Source organism: Dermacentor andersoni, chromosome 5, assembly GCF_023375885.2.
Source record: "Dermacentor andersoni chromosome 5, qqDerAnde1_hic_scaffold, whole genome shotgun sequence".
NCBI lineage: Eukaryota > Metazoa > Arthropoda > Arachnida > Ixodida > Ixodidae > Dermacentor > Dermacentor andersoni.
The window spans coordinates 182,072,774-182,094,185 of record NC_092818.1 but is presented as its reverse complement, the minus strand read 5'-3'; the positions used below and the strand labels follow the sequence as shown (position 1 = coordinate 182,094,185).

Sequence of the window (21,412 nt, the reverse complement as noted above, 5' to 3'; positions counted from 1 at the left end):
TAGCTTCCCCCTTCGGGCCATTGTTCATGCTTTCCTTCCTCGCGAGGAAGTAAACTTCGAACTCCACGGAAACGAGTTTTGTGCGACCTCAACGAGAGCTGTGCATAAACCCCGCCTTCTTCTTTGTGTAGGCAGGTAGGTTTAACCGGTGGGGAGTACATGAAAAGCCTTGAAAGACTGCGGAGTTTTCGTTTATGAACTCTCACGGTGAGGACGACTAAGGTGACTGACCGTGAGCGCTTGATTGCCGAAGTCGTCTCAGCGATGAGGTTCGTTGATGATCTTCAGACCACAGGAAAAGACGGTGGCCCACTGCAATCATGGTGATGGTGTTCCGGCGTTCACTTGACTCGTTCCATCTCCGGTTGTAACCTTACTGTCATTGTGGTTACATTATTGGTTAAAAAAAGACACCCGTCAGTACGGAAATAGCCTATCGCGCTCTGATCGCAATTTGCATGACTGTGGAGTGTCCGATCTTTTTTCTCATCTCACAGTTCGTGCCAGTTTGGGAGAGTGGCGAAGAATGAGGTGGCTACAGCAAAGATGTATCATGGTCGCACAAGGCCGCACAAGGCTGGCCCATCAAGACAGGCTGCCCGCACTACACCACATTCACGACATTATTGAATGTTGATCACTGTTTTCTGTAGAAAACGCAGAGATATAAATAACGTAAGAAATCGTTTCCTTACAAAAACAAAATGCTCATTTTCTTTCTTGCCTCCCCCCCCCCCGTCACCTCATTTAGCGTAGCAAATTGTGCCGCCTTTTTTTTTCTTTTATTGTTTTTTAGTAAGCTCCTTGCTTTTCGTTCACTCTTCTTTTTTTTCTCCCACACTCAGGGCTTCACGGTGTTCAAAGTGCACTTGACGGATTGCCTCCACATCTTTCGAGAATTCTCTGTTGTCTATCTGCGTCGCACAGATACCGTGGGGGATGGGAGGTATGTCCCATGTCTGTCGCCCGGTGAACTGGCAGCGCTCGTGTCTTATTCACGACTGGCATGTGTGCAACATCGCTGACACAACCTCAGATGGCTTGCGCATTTCTAGCAACGCTGTGGTTTCATACGACGTGGTTCAACGCTATTCAATTTAATTTTATTTACAAAACATTATCCGAAGTTCTCTTGGGTTAAAATCTATCTGCAGCTTTACGAGGCCAAGAAAGCAGATGTAAGGCACGACAACGTGGAGTTAGTGGTGTTCTACTCGAGTGTGCACCATGGTATGCTAAGTTAGCATAAATATGGCATTAAACGAGACAGACATGATAAGCAGCAGAACATTATTAAAAAAAATGAACAATGAAAAGCTGATCAACTTCAGAGTGAAGACTAACATTTCAAAGAGATATAGCAAAAGAACTGAAAGCTGAGCGAGTTGGTACCCATATTTTTATACGTACACTTTGGGTCGCACACAAAATACACGGACGAAGGTAAGAATTTCGCGTCCGTGTTGTTTAGTCTTTCCCTTCGTCAATGTGTTTTGTTCGCAACCCAAAGTATAGCTATGGCGTAAAAAAGCATGTAAAACTGGCATTTACGAGAACCGCGAAATATTAGGGTGCGTATAAAGCCATCACTAAAGCAAGTAAAACATATGAAATGACAGGAATATTGTAAAATAATTATAAAACTTGTTCAAATAATGACCCGAAGGCGGCGATAAACGCCATTACGGCGCAGTATGACAACACTGAAGAAAGCGCGCGTAGCTTGTACCATGAAAACAGAATCATTAAGTTAACTGTATTTTACTTGAGCTTACATATATATACGGACGTGAGAAGGACCCCGCACGCTGAACAGGTACTCAACCTACGTCACTGTTTATTATAATGCAGCGGTTCTTGGCACTGGCACTGTAGGAACTGGAAGGTGGTTCCAGTTACCCCATAAATTCGGTAACACGTATTCCCCTCCTAACTACAGACCCATTTCATTAACGAGCATTCACTGTAACATTATGGAGCATATATTGTATACTAAAATTCCTGAATCTTTATGCTCAAATAACTTCTTTTCGACTGCTCAACACGGCTTCCGACGATCGTATTCAGTGAAACTCAATTAGTCCTTTTTACGCATCGCTTGCGCGTTATACCGGACAGAAGCGCTGAAGCTGACTGCATATACTATAGACTTTCAGACTTTACTAAAACTTTCAGCAGTGAACTTAAATTCTAAACTGCCAACTTGAGTAGAATTATTTCTTACTAATCACCTTGAGTATCACAGATAACGGTTACGATTCTAATCCTACATGTGTCCCATCGGGTGGGCCTGGGGCAATGCTGCAGGCCCGTCACTTTTTGTAATCTACATAAACGATTTACCAAGTTTTGTTTCCTCTAATGTACATTTTTAGCTGACGACCGTGTTATACATCGACAGATCTGTAACGAACAACAAGAACATATACGACATTCGGACTTTGATTATTTAACAGGTTAAAAATGATTAATACAATTAAGCATTAACATGTGCAAGATCATGCGTTTCTCTGGAAAACATGAACGCCCTTCAGTCTATAAACTTAGCAGTACTCTTCTTTAACATGTTTCGTGTTATCGATGTCTTGGTATCACTCTAACCTCTTATCTAACACAAGAAGCACATCAACATAATAATTAATAATGATAATTGAATGTTACGATAACTACGTCAAAGTTTAGTAAATATCTGTGTTAACATACTTTCTATACAAAACCTTTATCCGCTCTAAATTGGAATGCGCCGCAGATATATTTGGGATCCTAGCCTGAATAACCTAACGCACCTAATGCAATTTAACACGTTTAGAACAATGCCACTAGCTTTATCTTAGCTAACTATTGTCGCCCAGCTAGAGCATAGCATTAATGAAAGCCAGTTTATTATTTTCCAATTTATCACTAAGCAGAAACGTTTTTCATTTATGCATGTTTCATAAAGTTACTATCATCGTTTTTTGCACGTGGAACACTTCCCTGCGCCTACACGCCATTCATCGCGAGTTGATCGGCATAACAGAGTTGGGTGCGCGCCCTGTCGCAAAAACACTGTTTTGCATTCTTTCATTTAACACACGTCACGAGACAGGAACCGCTTGCCGAATAACGTTGCTTCTATCTCGGATTATCGCTTGGTCAGACAATCTTTGCTCGCACTTTACATTGCAATTGATGTACCACATGACCATGTCATTTTCTTGTGTGTGTGGTGTTATTGTACGCTTTTTCTTCTTTCTCTTTCATTTGTTTATTGTTTTGTGACTGAATGTCTTTCTTGTTCAAATTTGCTTTGTGCTAGGTTTCTTTTTCTTTTCTTTTTCTTTTTTGTATGGATCCTGTTGCTTTCACTTAGATTTCTGTTGTATAACTTGCCATATTTTTGTCATTGCTGTTCTGCAATCTGCAAACCACTTCTATGTACAGTGCTTTGTGTTTGAAAGTATATTAAACAAATTAATCAATAAATACTGGTGAAAACTAACTGCGAGGACGCCGGGTGGTAGTACACTGGCGACCGGACACGCTTTCACCTGTGAATGATTGTGCCCCTAACGCGAGTGTAAAGACGGTATAAACCATAGAGCTTTCTTTATTCACGCTCTCTTTCAAACTTGCTGCTTGGCACTTGTAATCAGTGCCTTGCTTATGTATTATTTCGCAGATGCGTTATTTATACTCATACTGGCTTTCGTATTTCCCCCATGTTTTTTGCTTATTCCTTGGTGCATGCTGTACCATAGCCTCCTCGATAAACTGGATAAAGTTTATCGAGGAGGTTATGGCTGTACACGTAGTAATTTGTCTTGTCATGGCGTAGACCTCAGTTTCTGTGCTATTACGTACTTGTACTTTTGTAAGCACTTTTGTTGTTACGTGATCTGGCCCTGGTTGCGCTACAGTTACATATTTGTACGTTCGTCTTTTTTTTATTTTTGCTTTAGTGTGTGCGTCATTAACCGCTGTACCTCGCAATGTTCTCACTCCCGACCCCCTTTTTTTCTGTAATGCTTACTGAGCCATATGAAGGTATCTAAAAGATAAATAAATAAATAAATAAATAAATAAATAAATAAATAAATAAATAAATTACCACCCTCTGGCGACGTTGTTTTCTAACAACGTCACTTCTTTTTCGCACACTACTACAGCAGGAAAGCTTACACATTTTTGACACGCACGTGTTGCTTCATTTCATTTATTCCCTTTAAAGACCCAAAGGCATAACGTAAGATGAGGCTTGAGTACACGCTTTCATTGCTCACAAGAACACAATACAAATTAAAACAGTAAAAAGAAAACGAAAAAAAATTTCGACGATTACGATACTCCCTAATGCGAAATTTGAGCTCAGCTTTATACCTGTTTTCATTTCGAGACATTCGGAGGCGAAGAATTTGAGACCGAAATCACCACACCGACTGGCAGTGGGCCAGTGCCGCCAGGGCCTTCGCAGAGGGAGGGTCAATGTGGGATCGCTGGCACGATGAGCGACATCGAAGCCAGCCGCGAAGCGGCATCGGAGCCAGCGATCGACGAACGCGCGAGCAGTGGCACGCGAGCGTTCGCGCGGTCACACCGACGCCGACGCCCAACCCAGGAACGGGCGCCTAAGAGATGCGCTCTAAAAGCCATCGGGTAATTACAAGAACGGTAAGAGAACACTAGTATGGGTAAACCCAACAAGGTTATACAAACGCTGGTTAGCTTTAAACATTGGGGACCATCGAACGTTCAACATGAAATAGTGATTAAATTATAGGATGAATAATCTACCATAAAAAGAACACATGTAATGTAAAGTAGCATTTTAGTTTATCACGAAATGAATTTTGATCGCTGCATGTAACGATGTTATCAGGGAGGGAATTCCATAAGGCTATTGAATGTGGAAAGAATTAATTTGTCATTTATAACGTGCTACTGAGGATGCCCGCTGAAAGGTGCCGTGACTGACGCGAGAGGAATTTCGCAAAGGTTTTAACAAGGCGTGCATTCAAAGCGGGTGATAGTAGTAGGAATGAACAAGTCATACACGAGATATGAGGTGACGTGATGCAAGTGATGGAAGGTCGAGCGTGCCTGTTAGTTGTGTAACGCTAGATTACCTTGAGTAGTCTGATGCGATGAATCGAGATGCGTGACTTTGGATCGATTCAAGGTGGCCGGTGATGCATACACTTGAGATGGGTGCCAAACAGATGACGCGTGTTCGTGTTTAGGTCGAATGTACGTGATGTACGCAAGTTTCATCTCTTGAGATGATTTCCGAAGGTTACGTTGCACATACTCGAGCGTGCGCGAAGCTTCAGAGCAGATAGTTTCAATGTGCGTTACTCATGATGGTGAAGGACAAGTGTTGACGTACGGCCTTCTTGGTATAAGACATCCTTAAGATTGTTTTAAGCGCGTTGAAGACGAGGACAAACGAGTGGATACACACAACGCTTGTGAGTGTCCACTCACTTGTCCCCATCATCAATGCGCTTAAAACAACCTTAAATAGTGAAGGAGTCACCTGAACACCAATACACTCAACGGGGCTGAGGTATATGGTGTGTTACGGTGCGTAATCGCGAAAACTTTATAATTTTACATTTGTTGAGGTTTAACGGCATGAACCATGTACCGCACCAAGTTGTGATTGAATCTAGGTCATTTGAAGGGCGATAATGTCATGTTGGTCGGGGACGGGACGGTAAATGATGCAATCGTCCGCAAATAGTCTAACTTTCGATTCAGTTTTATTCCACAGATCATTAACATAAACTAAAGATAACTACCGTGACAGTCCGGCTCCTGGTGTAACACCTGATGTTGCGTTATAAGTGGGAGAGTTATGGTATTATAGTATATGTGAAATGCATTTGACCTTTCAATAAATGCTCTATCCATGCAGTAGTGCATGTAATATGCGTCTACTATGCATGTACTATGCATGTACTATGCATGTACTACGCATGCACTATGCATGCACTGTGCAGTAGTCAGACAAAGTCATGAAAGTTTTATCAGGAACTGATTATGAAAAATACGACCAAATGCCTTAGAAGATGGCATCAATTTCCTGTTGGGCATCCATCTACTGTAAGATGTCATGCATGGGTGAATTCTGCGAGGTATGTTTCGCATGAAGGTAACTTCCTAGAAAGCCATGCTGCTGCAGAAAAAAAAAAGAAATTTATGGATTCGAGGTGCGTCATTAAGTTGGATGCTATAATATTTTCAAATAGTTTGGAAGGGACACTATAGTGAGACATATCGGGCGGTAGATGGAGGGTTTATAGCGCGCACCCGATTTGAAAATGAGCACAATTTGTGCTTTCTTCCAATCGTTGGGCACATTACCAGTATCCAAGAGCTGTGAGAAGCTTATATATAGTACATGGCTTGATATTGTTTAAGTTTTTCTGAAAGCTTGTTGTTACTCTGATTACAGCCAGCTGATGACGATGTCGGAAGAAAACGGATAAGCTTTGATATCCTTCCTACACTAAATTCGATTTCGTTCATGGTAATAGCAGAAATTTTCGAGAACTGAAAGGCAGCAGAGTGGTTAAATGCTGTGAATACTAAACAGAAATAGTCAATAATAGCTGTGGCGCATCTGTCGGGGCTGATTGGGTCGCCGTCTGCCTTCAATAATTGCATTTCACTAGGCTGCTCTTCGTGGAGAGTATTCGCCAGAATTTATTTCGGTTAGTTTGAAAAATCCAGAGGAGATCAGTTAACATAAATAATCTTTTGCATCACGCTGTTCCTTGAGATACTGTTTATTTCACGCATTGTTGGCATAGCACAGCTGCCAGGTTGTTGGATTCTTAGTTTGCTTTGCCCGTCTGTAGAGACTCACTTTACGATTAAGGATCGATTGAAGACTTTTATTGAACTAAGGGTTGTTGTTATCTAATTTGATCAAAATAGTTAGGATGTACTTGTTTTCTGGGTACAGTAGCGTGTTTTTGTACAGTTCCCAATTGGTGTTAGCTCTGCGGGATAAATAACTAGCTTTGATATATTCATAGAAACAGGAAAGTTATTCATTGACAGCCACGAAGTTGTATCTTTTGTAATCAGTGATAACTTTTTCAGTAAGGGACCTTTTCTTCAGCGGGAAGTTAAGAGAATCGAGGAGTAAGGTGTGAGTGCTGATTTCAGGTAATACGGTTGTATTTGTTATGCGTCGTCAAGAGAGGAAGTCAGAACGAGATCGAGGGTATTGTCACCTCTAGTTGGCAATGGTAGGACCTGAAGAAGGCAGCGGTATTGAATTAAATCAAAATTTGCTTGGACGTTCGGCGATTTCGGCCGCCTCGGTAATTTCTCTTGTAAACCTGAGCTGATTCGCTTTGAAGCTTAAAATTGAATTCTGCGGTATTGCGTTCCATAACCAAAATCTGATTATGAGGCGCTCCGTATAGTGGGTGATCCCGGATTAATTTTGACTGCCTGTGGTTGTTTAACGCGCATCTAAATGTATTACATGAGCGTTCTTACATTTCACCCCTATCGAAATGCGGTCGCCGATCTTAAATTTGTCACCTGCCATGGTTGCTTAGTGGATTTGATCTTGGGCTGCTAAGCCCGAGGTCGCGGGATCGAATCCCGGCCTCGGCGGCCGCATTTCGATGGGGGCGAAATGCAAAAACACCGGTGCACTTAGATTAAGGTGCGCGCGTTAAAGAACCCAGGTGGTCAAAATCAATCCGGAGTCCTCCGCTGCGGCTTGCCTCATAATCAGCTCGTGGTTTTGGAACGTAAAACCCAATAATTTAATTAATTTTAATCTTAAAATTTTCACCGGCAGGTTTGCAAACACGGTCGCGGCAATGCACACCAAGATGACCTTGAATCGCCTGACTGACATTTGTAAATGTGTTTTCTAAGCCGATCGCTCGTACACCAGCCAGTTTGGTGGATGCAAACATTACCACAAGGGTTAGCCGCCAACTCGAAGGCCACATTATGTGAAGCGCAGCCTGTGTTTTACTTTGCACTCACGCCTTTCACGGCAGTCTTTCTGCACAAGTACAGGAGTTCCCTAGGCGCATAAAAAGCAGTATCGGCTTACGCACGCTGCCCTACTTTCTTAGGGCTGTACAAAACACCCTAAATACAGAGAGGGACGGCCTTTTTTTCCTCCACCCTTTCTCGCGTCTGTGTCCTGTTCAGACGTGCGAGCGGAATACATTTGATTTTCTTCCGAGTTGCCGGAACTGCGGCTGGAAAATCTGTAAGCTTGTGTGAAAGAGAGAGAGAGAGAGAGAGATAAAAAAAGGGCTAAGCTTTTCAGAAAACACCGCCAATAGGCGATAATTATGTGAAAATTGGAGCAGTATCCGTGCCTGCTTTCTTTTTTCTTCTCATTTTATTGAGGTGCTCGGTTTAAAACGTGTCTACGAGCGAAATAAACTTTTGTGGAAAGTACAGCGCTGTGTGTACGTCTTCTTTGTGCTCACTTCGGCTTCGTCGTATTTTTGCGCTGTTCCCAATGATGAATAACCAACAAGCCCTGCTCGAAACGGTGATCAAAATCAACTTAGGATGATCCGAATGCGACTTCAAAGCAAAAAGATAGAGAAGAGCTTACTATATTCGCATTTGCAATACAATGGCTCCATGCCTTCATTTGCATGCCAGCTGAGATTTCACAGACTATAACTTGTCTAGAACGCCGCGACGATACGTTACCTTAAAATTGGCAATCATGCCGGCGTTCATAGACATGATAGGGTGGTTGATGCTATAGTTCTCTTTGCCACGCTAAATAACAAGAATAGAAACTCTACAGCTGGTACAGCGCAACATACACAGGAAGAAACAAGCCGAGCCGGCCAGATAAAGGAACGAGCGCTGTGCAATAGAATGCAATACCAACTCGCCCAACCGTCAACCCTGGAGAACAGAAATGCAAGAATACTCACAAGAAGCGTGTATCAAGACGAAGGCCAATGTAAACACTGCAGGGCTGTAGGTGCGAAACGCAAAGCAGTGTGCAGACACCTCGCAACAAACGGGGGGGGGGGGGGGGATGCTATAACGCTTTCATTTTTCTTTTTACCTCTTTGATGTGTGCGCTACAGGGTCGCGACTAGACCGTCTAGAGCTGCAAAAGGATACGCTAGTGAAGGTATCAAAAGAGAAGAGAAAAGCAAAAAAAAAAAAAAATGCAGGCGCAGACACCCGCACAGAAACTCGGACAGGGGCATCAGTGCATGATCATTATGAAATGAACGAAGTGAAAAGTACAGCTTTTTGGCACCGTGAATAACCAAAATGTTATCCATCTCAGTATGTTGCACCCAAAGGGACACAATTGACTCAACTTTGCTATTGATGGTATCACAATGCTCCACTTTCCACTTTGTTCATTTCATAATGCTGACTGCTGCCCCATCCGAATTATTGTCCGTGTCCATGCATTCCTTTTTCTTCTCTCGCACTTTGATCTCTTGTTATACAATAAACCTGCAGTAGCATGTGAAGCCTCTTGCTCGGCTAACTTCTCCACCTGTTATTAAGGTTTCTCTTATCAGAACGCAAGTATTTTCACATACTTGCACACGGTTTCTTAGTGATACATTCGTGGAATAAGCAAGTTATGGGATGGTAAGTGGGCTACGCGGTGCGAATAAAGTAAGCTGGCAGCACATGTTCAAGAGACTATTGGCCTACACCTATAGCGGTCTGGCATAACGCAGCACCAACATTGTGAGCAGCTTAGCTCACAGGACCCAAATGCAAAATGTCCTATATTTTTGTTCACTATAATGTATACAAATGCTTGTTCCGGTTGCGTTTCGTAGGCGCGTGTTATGGCCTGCCCATAGAAACCTGTCTTTCTACAGGAGTCCGCCCCATGATTAGAGGACAGGAACATGTCCTCTATGAGGGACTGCTACATCATTGCCCCGTATCGAGCATACACTATACTTCAGTCGGCCAATGGCGAGTCCCTTATTGGATCTGAGCGTTCGCGCAAGGACTTCTCCATTCGCTCACGCTTTCGGGACAAAACTACTGTTTCATGATTCCAATAAGCCAAACAAATCAATATGAGCGTATATAGTTCTTGAACGGCACCAAGTGACTCTACTGAAGTGAAGTTCTCCGTTCTAAAAAATAAAAGTGAGAGTGGGGAGGGGGTAACATTCAAGTATTGTCAGTAGGGACTCCTCTGTTGTTTAATTCATTAAGACTTGGCAAATTCTTCCACTTCACATGAAATGTGCATTGCAGTTCGCACTTAAAAAATGCGGCCACGCAATGTCTTTTATCTCTTTGAAGGCATCGAACTCCCTCATATGCACCCCTTCCTGCCCTTAAGTGCACGTGAACCGGTTCGACAAAAGTTGGTTCATTCTTTTGTACAACTGTAGTAGTAGTAATTGGTTGTTTATTTTACGAAGAACATAAATAATAAATAGCTAAATAAAAATGGAGGAATGAAAGAAAATGTACTGCCGACGCACTGATACTGTCTAACTCAGACGGCTGACACTTGAGCGACAGTCAGCAGTGGGGGAGGGAGTAGGAGAGTAAAACACAGGGAGAGAGGATAACAGAGAGCAGAGAGCAAGGAAGGGAACTATTTATATAACTAAGCCATACAAGACTGAATATGGTAGTATACAATTAAAACTCAAAACCAAATAAAAACGTCTGGCTTACCTTGATTGTATCTTGCTCCGCTCAGCCACAAAACTGCGCTTGGTGGAAGAATTTACTCCCTAAACTTTAGTCCTCCGCAACGCTTACACGACTGTATCGTACATGTGTCAGCCACTTTCCGCCATCGGGACACTCGTAATCGTGACCTCAAAACAAGACGACCGAGCACACCCGGTGACGTGTGAGCGAATCGATTCTTGAAACGCACTGGAGAACGTCAACCGCTCTTGTTTCCATTCAGAAACACATGCAGCGAGGCGTCGCTGGTAGCGACAAAACCACAGTCGCGGCGAGGACTCTGGTTAAGAGTCCCGCACAGGCAGCGCACAAACACGGAGCACAAACACGTCCCCGGGACTTGAAGAACTCCGCGCAGGCGCGCAACGTATCAGCGGCGAGCCACGCAAGCCGGCCAACCCTCGCCCTCTGACCGGTGCTGCCGGCGCGGTCTCGACCGAGTGGGTGGGCGCGTTCGTGCGTACCGGCCCTGCCCAGCGCCTCTATCACCGTTATCACGCTTTTATTTTTGTCACGAAAAGCGGGGCAACGTCACGCGCGGGGGCGCATGTCGGCTCGGCGGCGCGGTCGAAGGTGGAAAAAAAAATGAAAGGTGACAAAAAGAAAGCTCGCAGGTCTCGCTGGCAGCGCCGCCGACGTCGCCGCCGTTGCGTGGGATGACGGAGTGCGCACGACATCGGGGGGAGGGGGCGGGGTGCGTGCGTGCCTTTATTTGTGTTTGTACGCGTATGTTCGCCCACAGCCGTAGCCATACGTCACAGGGCACGCACTAATCGTTCGCCAGAAGCTTTCTTTTCCTTTGAAATGCTGGTGATCGAGCTGATTGCGTTCAATACCGCGACCTACACAAGCGTTTCCGCCAACATGTGTGTGTGTGTGTTTCGGTACGTGCGTGCTTGCGAGCCAGCTCTGTAGCAGGCGGCGCAGACTTACGCCGCTTGCTTGTCTCGCGAGTGGGCCGACGAAGCTAAAATAGTCTTCATATATATGACGAGGTCCATAGACCACGGTTTCGCGGCTGCTCTCTTGTCGTGAGCACACGACGTATCTCACATTTTGACAGGCACGCAATGACAGCTCCAGCGTGCCGCCTCCAAGGATACTCGTAACACGTGTTTGTGCGGGGCAGACTTTCCTTTTCCCGATACCCAGTGCGTCTGTACGCATCGTGGTATTCCCACCTATATACGCGGCCCGGAATCGTGCCTCCTGTAGAGACTGAGCTCGCAAGTGTGTAAGAAAGTTATCACAGGACGTACTAAAACAAAAACACAAACGAAAAATAAAGAGGAAAGGAAACATCTCACTAAGTAAATTAGTATAGCAATTTATAATTTACATTTGTTTTGGACAACCTATGTTTATTATTTGAGCTTGTGCTCTATTCGCGGTTTGTTTCGCTACCGCTTCAAAACCCGTCATCTTTTTGAGTGTACTATAGTTACAAGCTCCTGACTTCGTCAAGCGCCAAAGTGGGCCCTAAAAGCCCTGCAACATTTTTGAAGGACAACAGGCTTATGTGAATCTCCGTTGCCACTCATCGGCGTAACTCCTCTCTTCTTTCTTTAACGTTTAATTCACCTGCGCAGGGTAGTGAAACACGATTACTTTTGTTTGGTTAACATGAACAACATTCCTTTTGCTGTTCCAGGCTATCACTCGTTCTGCATAGGCTTGGAACTGACACAGAACAAACGTGCACATATTCATCGAGTACAGCATGAATCGAAATTATCCGAAGCGGCTCAGCAAGGAAAACTGTAGTTCACTATCTATAAGCCAGGACGGTGTATGCCTTTCAAAGTTTTGTCCCACGCACTCAATAATCCTTTCGTCGTCGAGAAAGCCATTAAGTTTTAATTCGTTTAACTATCCATCGAAGTTTCTTTTAAGCGAGCACACTTTTATGTTCATTTACTATTTACGGGAATTATTATCTCCCGACATTCATCTGCAGGTACACCAGTCTATATAGGACAGAAGCGAGAGTCAAAGTACCATTGCCGGCTTGTGTTTATCCAAGTTTCTAATGATAGCGATAGAAGCTTTATTTAGTACCTACTTTACGTGGTTTGTTAGCGTAAACAGTCACATCATAACCACTTCTATCAGTAGGCGTTTCTGCAGCTGCTCTTCCTATGCATCCGCTCCCTTAATCGCCGTCGGTCTCGGATACGCTGGAATTAAGTGACGCCTGCTGTCACGACAATCTCGGCGAGCAGATGTCATGGAGCTTCCAACAAAAATTGCTATATAGGGAACTGTGGCGCTGCGGTCGTTAAGCTAACGATGGGAATGATGGATATTATATGGATTTGTCTAATCTTCTTGTGGCTTGAGGCGTTCTTGTAGCGTTGTTCATTACGCTTGATATATCTTCCTAAATTGCCCTGAAATCATATTTTTCTAAGCACAGCAAGGCAACAAATCTCTTCCCATGGATAAGTATTGAGAGTTGCAATTATAACAAACAATTTTTTAAACTAAAATTATCATTTCGCAGGGTCACAAGGTCGTTTGAAGCAAGAAGGACGAGGTATAGGTAAACCTATATATGCTATCTGCCCCCCCCCCCCCCTCGCCCCATTGCTATGCTGACTAAACTGCTGTAGGTGCAGCTGCTGTAGACATCACCAGAGTTACCTGTAATTATTGTAGGAAACTCTATGCCAGCAGTCGCAAACTGGACTGTCAGGCTTATGCCTTGCTTGTTGTTATTGCGCCTAAAGAAAAACAAATTTAGAGTAGTGAAGCGTACACTGAAAAAAATCACGTAGGCTAAAGGTAAAATGTTGAGTGAATATGTGCGATGAAATTAAGAACTGTGCAGGCATATAATGATGTCAGCTGACGCGAGGCAGGCATAAGTGGAGGTCGTTGTTGGAGGTCTTCATTCTGCAGTGGACAGAACGGATTATTATGACGACGATTGTACAGAATGCCTACAGGTTATGTATCTACAACAATAATTGTAGGGAAGAAGTAGTATAATTAATGGATGCCCATACAGACGGTCAGTTGACTGTTCAAACTTGATTTTAAGCGCTATAGAAGCCAATCCTGATTCGCAGTTCTCTGTACAACTGCTACCCTGGCACGTCCAGCCTGCATGCACCGATATGCCATGTAGGCGACGGAATAGGCGTCTGAAACAAGGTCGACCCGAATAGGTCGCGAAGCATCGGGCGAAAAGCGGTTCAGTAGAAATTGTCACCGACATCAGCAAGGGGGGTTATGGGAGCAGCGATTGAAGCGCGACTATGTTTGGAGGGAACAAACATTGGGAAAGGAAAAAGCGTTTTTTAATTCAAGCGAGACACAGTTAGAGTCATTCAACGAAAATAAAGTTTCTGGTCAATTTTATATATTCGTGACGAGTTAAGAAAATACAAGTTTATTTAATTTCATTATTATTATAATAAATGCATTTCTTTTCAGCGCCCATACAGGGGGCGTTGACGCTACTATCACTCACAATGCAATGCAGCTCTTGAAATGTGCAAGAAAGGCGCGCTCCTAAAGTTCACCTGTTGAAATACGCCCCCTTCACACGTGCTTTTTTACTTGTCGATTTTTGTCTGAATTTAGTGACGCGGGTAGCTTCAGCGCTTCTTAAGCTGTTCACTCAAAAGTAGTGAGTTACGATCGCCAGATAATTATTTAGATCTTTTCATGCGATTGCGCTTGCCTACGGACTTGGCGTCCGACGATAGTACCCGCACTCTACACCTACAGCTTTCGTCGGCCTCCAAAAAAAGTATGTTCTGTGTAGGGGTGCGATTTCGAAAACCGTACGGCTGGCCTTTTGCTGCCTCTCTTTCCGCGTTGAAAGCTCGAAACGCCCATCAAGTCGAATGGCGGGACATTTGAATATATAGCTCTAAAGGCAGGCAAACAAAACAAATTTCGCGCCTTCGAAAACAAAATGACGTCACTTATGTTTTTAACGAATATGGCGTCACATTATTTTTACTTCCGCCGGAAGCGTTCCCTCAACATACAGATGGCGCTAAGCCTCATGAACAGCCGATGAACCGCCATGTCTTGAACGTATGGGCTCCAGGTATATTTACCTTGCCTGAAACCGAGAGGAATTAATTCCCTACTCAAGGCTGTCAGTGCATTTATCTATGGGAAAACAAAGTTGAACGAACCGCCTTTCGCTTAGCTGACAGGGCTCACACGCTCGCAAGAACAGCGCGTGCAGGACGTTATCGTTCATAAAACTGCAAGATGGTCGTCTTTTCAAAGCTTGCCTGACAGATAAGCACGCAGCAACGCCGACGAGCCCGTACAGCTAGATCACAAACATGGCCACGCCAGTACATTCCTTGCAAGGCGTTTTGCTTTACGAGCACGGTGAGTAACCCGTCGGGACATGTTTATCGCTGGCTGCTCTAAGCCCAAACATCTCTACAACAGACATACGCGAAAGCAGGAAGTTCCTGTCAAAAAGACATAGTATTTTACCTGGCGGCCCTAAAATGACGTACGTATATACGGCGTTATGCGTACCGAATATCAGCCACTGTGAGTGGAAAAAGAACGCCGCATTATTCGCTTCTTAAATTAAATTGAATTCTTGGTTGTTTCGTGCGAAAACAACGATTCGATTACAATGCATGTCGCAGTGGGGCACTCCGGATTACTTTTGATTACCTGGTGTTCTTTAGCGCGTATTTAAAATCGTTTTTGCATATCGCCCCTATAGAAATGCGGCTGCCACGACCGGGATCGAACCACCGACCTCGAGCTTAGTAGCGCAACGCCATGGCCACTAATCTACCGCGGCGGCTCGTTATTAGATTCTGGATCAGCTGCAGCGCCAGTCTTTGCCGCAAAGTTCAACTCCAGCTGCTTCCGAACGTGTCACATAAAACCACTCAGCGTAGCTTCTCTGCCCAAGGCTCGCATCGCACTCGCGCGGGTTCACTATGGTGCGGCCGCGCGCAATTCCCTGTCGGCGCGACCCGCTGCTCCTCGTGTGGCGCTTTGCTCGCACCCGCTTATGGGATTGACCAGCCGTGTATTGCTGATTCCTTCAGATTACGTAACTGTACTCGTAGGAAAGGAGGAGGAGGAGGATGAAATAAAGAGAGAAGGCAGGGATGTTAACCAGAAATACGTCTGGTTGGCTACCCTACTTTGGGAATAGAAAGAGGGAATAGAAAGGTAAGGTAGAGAAGGAGAGGGGGAGGGGAAGTAATGCCGCGGTGAGCTCGCGCACGCAGTCGAACGTTGCTCGATAGGTCCTCGAGTAGTCTTGGGATTAACTTCTGCCAGCTGTCCTTTAGTTTGAATTTCTGATGTTTCCCTTCCCTCAGCGTAGGGTAGTCGACTAGATGCTTTTCTATTTACCACACTTGCCTCATTTCTTTCCTCTTTCTTCCCTTTCCTGGGGCTGTCTGGAACCTTTGCTGGAAACGAGCTCGTGTTATCCCTGTCCTAAAGCCTGGCAAGTCTCCAACAGGCATAAACTCATATCGTCCGATTGCTCTTCTTAGTTACGTGGGAAAGCTTATGGAGATGGTATCGACGCGCCTTCACTGGTTGCTGATGAACGTGAACGTCTACCCTCCGCAAATGTCAGGGCTCAGAAAGGGACGCAGCAGCATAGACAACGGGATCAGCCTTGTCAACTGCGTAAAACTCAACAAAGCTGCATGCAACACCACTATTGGCGTATTCCTCGGCATCAAAACCGCTGTGGTTGCTCAGTGGCTATGGTGTTAGGCTGCTGAGCACGAGGTCGCGGGATCGAATCCCGGCCATGGCGGCCGCATTTCGATGGGGGCGAAATGCGAAAACACCCGTGTACTTAGATTTAGGTGCACGTTAAAGAACCCCAGGTGGTCGAAATTTCCGGAGTCCTCCACTACGGCGTGCCTCATAATCAGAAAGTGGTTTTGGCACGTAAAACCCCATAATTTTTTTTTTCCTCGGCATCAAGGGAGCGTTTGATAACGTGACTCACGAGGCTGTTATACGCTCTGTAATCCGTTGGAGTTGGCGGCCGTATGTACCGCTGGATCTCAGGCTACCTCACCGATCGGTCAGTCTACATGTCCACAAAAAAAAAAAAAGGTGACACAGCTCCGCACACTGTGCATCGAGGATTTCCCCAAGGTGGTATTTTAAGCCCGACCTTATTTAACATCTCTCTTATCGGAATGCAGAAGCACATTCTCACTTCCGTTGAAGTCTCTTTATATGCAGATGACATCTGTACACGGAGCTGTGGTCGCAACAGACGTGTCCTATGAACAAGATTGCAGAAAGCTATCAATTCTATTGAAATTTTTTTATTTGCATGAGGTCTCACGATGCCACCAGAAAAGTGTAGTGCCATTGCTTTCACCAGGCGTGATGTCTCGCGCTACACGTTAAATGTTGCACACTCTCCCATTCGGTGTGTGTTAAGTCACAAGTTTCTGGGCGTGAAAATGGTCAGGCTAGTGACGTGGACGTGGATACTCGAATACTAAAAGAAAAAAATTGGGTCATACGCGAGCACCTTCCGTACGCTATCAAGCAACACTGGTGGCTGCTCCGTAAATTCTATGCTACGCATGTATGCGGCTCGCTGTGAAGGTCTCCTGTGATGCAGCCTTTCTGCGATACACGCTATTTCCCAGACCATCATAAAAGCACTCACATGTGCGCAAGCGAAAGTTCGGAGGGTGTGCCTCGGCCTACCGAAAAACGCATCGAGTGCAGGAACCCTTGCAGAAAGCAGACGCCTATCGGTTCCACTGCTTCTGCAGCAGGAGTTTCTTCAAGTACACATGCGCTTTGCCGCCAAAGTGTCGGGTCATCCATTTGCTTCAGACAACGGTCCCGTGGTGCGGAGCTTGCTTCCTCTAAATGATCAAAGCCCTTCAATGCCGACTAAAACACAGTGGAAAAATTCATTTGTGGTCCATTGTCACTTTCGTGCCTGGGTTCAAAAGCAAAAGAAATACTCCTGGTCCAGCACTGACATATTTCGCTATAGAGCATGCTAATACCAGCTACAGGGCTCACCGTCATATTTACACTGGTGGCTCCGTTACGCTCACATCATCTGCCATTGGTGTGTGGAGTCTGTCTGCGAGTGCTGCCATCACTACCGCTCTCAGTCACCGCACATCAACTACAGCCACTGAACTTGCTGCACTGCGGGTAGCTTTTAATTGCATCATAGAGCAGACAGCTGAGTCTTGGGTCATCTTCACCGACTCAAGAGCAGCCCTGCACGCCTTGAAGTCGCCTCACGTGCAGTAACAACTCGTGACGGACATCAGACGCCTATGCAATAAAGCCTGCGAACTACAATGCAACGTTTTGCTGCAGTGGTTACCAGCCCACTGCGGAATACAAGACAACGTACAGGCTGACCATGCTGCCAAAGCTGGACACGACACTTCCGAGGGAAATGGTCCAGATACCTTTCTCGAGAAAAGACGCGGCGACACTGGTATCTGCACACTCTCGGCGTCTCCAGCGATCCCTCTGGACAGATGCCAGCTACCAGTACGGACCCCTATATAAAATAGATCCATCGTGCGACTTTTACATGCTGCAAGGCCTCACCAGGCAAGACCAAGCATGCCTTCATCGCATACGACTCAACGTGGCTTACACAAATTACTTGAGGTGTAAGATTCAACTCACGGACTCGCCAATGTGCTCTGAATGTAATGCCCCTGAAGGCGTGCGACATGTTCTATGCGACTGTTACCGCTGTGCGTCAGAGAGAGGGTCTCCGAAGGCGTCACTGTACCTTCAATGGGACTCTAGCTTGGCACTACGGCACATTCTCGGCCCATGGCAAAGCACCATCTGTGCGTTACGCGCCACGAAGGCGCTGCTGGCGTTCTTGCGGGCCACGACTCTTAACGAAACTTATCTCTATAGTGTATCTATGAGTTTGTGTGCGACTGTATGTGGTGTAAAGTGTTTATCACTGCATATATCATAATAATCACCCAGTAGGTGTAGTAGCATGTCAGGTGAACAGCCCGGCTAACATCTCCAGCATACTATTAAAGCTCGTTTCTCTCTCTCTCTCTCTCTCTCTCTCCCTGCTGTGCATGCCTTGGCTGCAAGGCATTTATTTTTAACTACCTTCTATTTACTGTCATAGTTCGCAACCTTTTGGTGCCAGTAGTGTCAGTGCAGGCGAAAGGGTTGGGATGTATTTGGCTAATCTTTTTCTTGAGGTTCACCGTGATCTCCTCGCTTCGTGCAGCACATTCAGAGAATACAATAATAAAATGTAGACAAATGAAAGACCTGTTTCTACACTGCGAAATGCAAACGTCGGTGGATCGGATTCAAAAACGCGAGGAAAACCACGGCGAGTCGATTGCGTGTGTTTCCCTTCGAAATAAATACCACAGCTCTCTGCGGAAGAAAAACGACCTTGTCCTTTACGAGGGGCCACACGGCGATGCCATAAATTCTTGACCGGGAAAATAAACTCGAAACACGAGTGCACGCACGTCTTTTGCTTTACGACCCGGCCGGGAAAGGTCAATAACTATCCGTTTGAGCCTGCGTGTGCTTCTATTTGGGAATTCTAATATTTTTTTCGCTAGCCGTCCTTTCGAACGCACTCTGGAAAATTTAATAAGGTAGCGAGCGGGTGTCTTTCGGCATCGTAGTACGCATCTTTTACCAATACAATGCAATACATCTTACGAAGTACAAGAACCAATTTAAGAGACGGGACTCTTGTACACTTTGCTTAGGACCATGGCCTCTGCCTTTTGATCGACGGCAGCCCAACATACTTGAAAGAGCCGTTGTCAGCAGCAGCTGCCTAGATCTGAGTTTAGTGTCACGATGCCTTGCTTTGAGCGTCTACTGGTTTACTGACTTGGAAACATGCGGAAGTGGTCCCATTCGTACTTAAGTTGCCATCAAAGGTCTAAGAAGTATGTCTTCCCTTATGATCTCTCGAGCAATTGATTGCCCCGCACTCCAAGCCTTTGTGAACGGTGAATGCAAGGGCGGCCTTGTACGTAGCACAGAGCTTATGACTGCAAACGCGATGCATGCTGCAACGCGCTGCTTCTCATGGTCAGCTACTCGCACAGTCTTTGACATTGAATTAGGAAGATTTCGTGCTGTACGTCGGCGCGCCGGGAGGAAATACAGACCCACAAAGTCGATTCTAGACCTTAGGGAGGCTAGGTGCACGCGAAAGAAAATACGTCATCGCATGGACGAATTAGACAATGAACGATGGCAATCCTTCTGTAACTCGTTGGACCCACGCAAAGCTCTCTCTCGCGTATGGCGAACTCTCCAAGGCCTTCGCTGTTTTCCTCAGCAACGCCACCCCTTTAAGGCACTGTCTCTCCACCAAGGCTGTCGAGAAGTGGATGTTGGAGAAGACTTTTGCGTGGCAATCGCAGGTGACGGAGAGCTACTAAAGAATATTGAATTGTACGAAGTTCTTTTCATGCAAGTTTCGGCAGTGGATTAACCTTTCTCCATGGAAGAACTGGAGTCTGCTCCAGCCACTTGCCGGCGTTCCTCTTCGTCCGGACCCGACAACATCACGTACGCTGTTATCCGCCACGTTCACCATGATGCACGAGATCCTGCTGCGTCATCTCAACGTCTCATGGAGTGACGGAGTTGTTCCTTCTGAGTAGAAGCGTAGCCGTCTTGACCCAATCTTAAAGCATGGAAGGTCTGTCCTTGAAGTGACATCATATCGACCTATTTCTCTCGCCAGCTGTGTTGGCAAGTTGATGGAAAGGATGATCATCAAGTGCCTCGAGTGGTTTCTTGAACATTACAATGCTTATCCAGACGCGATGACAAGCTTTCGACGTGGCCTTTCGTCAGTCGACAACGTCATTGATCTTGTGGCTTCGATTCAACTACAAAAATCACCCACACGCCTTTCTGTAGCGCTATTTTTAAATGTGAGGGGCGCTTATGACAGTGTTTCTCATAAAGCCATTCTTGGCGCACTCGTGGCTGTTGCAATCGGAGGCCGCACTTTTTTGGTGGATTCGGAGCCACCTGACCCAAAGGAGCTTCCTTGTATTCACCGAGGATGGTAAAACTACCGACCATTGCACCAGCCGTGGAATTCCACAAGGTGGCATATTGAGTCCGGTTTTGTTCAACCTGGCTATGATTGAGCTGGCGGAATTCCTGCGACGGTCGGTCAGTCTGTCAATTTACGCAGATGACAGCTGCATCTGGGCGTCAGGAGTAACTGCCGCAGGTTCGCGCAAGGTTACAAAAGGCTGCAAAGATGACGTCTATTTATCTTCAGAGAAAGGGCCTCGAAATTACAACAGAAAAGTGCGCGTTAGTCGCCTTCACACGAAAATCGGTGACTGGATACCCAGTGTCTAATAATGGCCAGTCTACCTTGTACAAGAGAACCCATAGATATTTAGGGATGATTGTCAACCGCGAGCTTTCCTGGAGCCCCCATGTATCCCACCTAATTAAGAGACTCCTCTCAATGAGTCACCTTTTCAAAGCTATTACTGGAAAAGCATGGGGACCGTCGGTGCGTTCTATGCTTGAACTGTACGAAGCGCTTTTCATGGGCTCCTTGCGTTACAGCGCTCCGGTGCTGTCAGCCACCTAGAGGACAAATGTCAGAGTGCTTGAGTGCATGTAAGCTCAAGCGCTTAGAACATGTCTGGGTCAACCGCGATGCGCTTCCACAGCCGCAACAACTGCCATCGCCAGGGAACATCCCACCAGTACA

General features: G+C 45.6%; 1 protein-coding gene across 4 annotated transcripts in view; it reads right to left on the bottom strand.

The window, feature by feature from the left end:
• The window catches only part of LOC126531704 (fibroblast growth factor 1-like), a 60,639-nt gene that overhangs the window by 34,647 nt on the left and 4,580 nt on the right, over nt 1-21,412 (bottom strand). The window contains exon 1 of one of the 4 annotated variants that reach the window (XM_055071399.2): nt 10,669-11,491. The exons of the other annotated variants lie outside the window; for them this stretch is intronic. The gene's annotated coding sequence lies outside the window, so the exon portion shown is untranslated. Of the gene's footprint in view, nt 1-10,668; nt 11,492-21,412 lie in introns of those variants that run through there. 4 annotated transcript variants of the gene reach the window in all.